Source organism: Dioscorea cayenensis, chromosome 10 (genome assembly GCF_009730915.1).
Source record: "Dioscorea cayenensis subsp. rotundata cultivar TDr96_F1 chromosome 10, TDr96_F1_v2_PseudoChromosome.rev07_lg8_w22 25.fasta, whole genome shotgun sequence".
Classification (NCBI taxonomy): Eukaryota; Viridiplantae; Streptophyta; class Magnoliopsida; order Dioscoreales; family Dioscoreaceae; genus Dioscorea; species Dioscorea cayenensis.
Genome location: NC_052480.1, coordinates 16,900,296 through 16,901,880, shown reverse-complemented (window position 1 = coordinate 16,901,880; position 1,585 = coordinate 16,900,296). Strand labels below are relative to the sequence as shown.

The window sequence follows — 1,585 nt, the reverse complement described above, 5'->3', positions numbered from 1 at the left end:
GACCGGGTAAAGAACATGTGCAAGAACAGTCAAATCGAATTGAGATAGAAGTTAAAGTGTCAGATAATATGAAAGAACAAACTGAGCAGTAGAGGACATTGTTAGACTATGCCAGACCCTTAGTTTTGGGCACACAATCGAGTATTGTGCAACCACCGATTACAACTCAAAATTTTGAACTAAAGCCAGCATTCATCAAGATGATACAGCAGTCAACACAGTTTAATGGTTTGGTTGATGGGGACCCAAACAACCATATCGAGAACTTTCTCGAAGTGTGCGACATGGTTAAGATCAACAGAGTAACGGATGATGCCATCAGATTGAGGGCCTTCACATTTTCTTTGATGGGGAGAGTAAAGCAATGGCTATATTCATTACCTAGAGCATCTATCACCACATGGGAGGAGATGGTAGAAGCTTTTCTTGTCCGATATTTCCTTCTCGGAAAATCTACAAAGCGCAGGAATGAGATAACCTTCTTTGTGCGAATGAAATTGGAGTCTCTACTTTAGACATGGGATAGATTCAAGAAGCTCTTGCGGAAATGTCCTCAACCTGGTTTCCCCGAGTGGATAATCATTCAAATTTTTTACAACGGTTTGAACCCAAGCACAAGACAATTACTCATGCAACAACAGGAGATACCTTAGGAAGCAAGACCCCTGGAGAGGCCCGACATGTCATTGAAGAAATGGCTATGAACAACTTCCAGTAGAACACAAGAGATAGAAAGAACGTAGCCAGACTTCATAAGATAGATGCAGTTACTTCATTAGCGGCCCAAGTCTTTGAGTAAGAAGTTAGATACTCTAACTTCTCCTAGAGTGGCGGCCTTGACTAGTTGCACCGGGTGTGGGGGAGGACATGCTTCGTCCTACTACCCTATTTCTATTAGTGGTACATCCTCAGTAGAGCAAGTTGATTTTGTGGGTAATGCAATGAGAAACCAAGGCAATCAATATAGCAACACCTACAATTAGGGTTGGAGGAGGCACCCAAATCTTTCATGGAGTAATCAAGGGAAACAAAAGACCATGGCACCACTGAGTTTCCAACAACAACAAGCCCCAAACATGGAGAATCGAGTTTCAAGATTGGAGATCCGAATGACCAATCTAGAGAAAGCTTTGACCAGATTTGTTCAATTGTTGAATACAAGGTTTCAGTCGATCGAAGCTACACTTTGCAACCACACGGCGTCATTGCACAATATAGAGAATCAAGTGGGGAAAATTATGAAGTCGTTATTGTAGAGACCACAAGGAAGCTTGCCTAGTAATACTGAGACTAACCCAAGAGAACATGTGAAGGCGATCACTTTGAGAAGTGATCGTGAGGTTGAGAGTAGGCTTCCGAGTGAGAAAACCAATGTTGAAGCACCCGAGGTCATGGAGGTTGAGGAAAGAACAAACAAGGAGAAAGAGGTGGCACCCCCACCTTACAAGCCAAGAATCCCTTAACCTTCAAGATTGAAGAATGTCCAAACTGATGAGAAATACAAGAAGTTCTTGGGTCTATTCAAGCAATTGCACATCAACATAGCTTTTGTGGAAGTGTTGTCTCAATTACCTCGGTATGCAAA

General features: G+C 42.4%; 1 non-coding gene across 1 annotated transcript; it reads right to left on the bottom strand.

The window, feature by feature from the left end:
- Window positions 1–458: 458 nt before the first annotated feature.
- Window positions 459–565, bottom strand: LOC120271386. The gene has a single exon (XR_005539997.1). It is a non-coding gene; the product is annotated as a small nucleolar RNA R71 (small nucleolar RNA).
- Window positions 566–1,585: the final 1,020 nt, after the last annotated feature.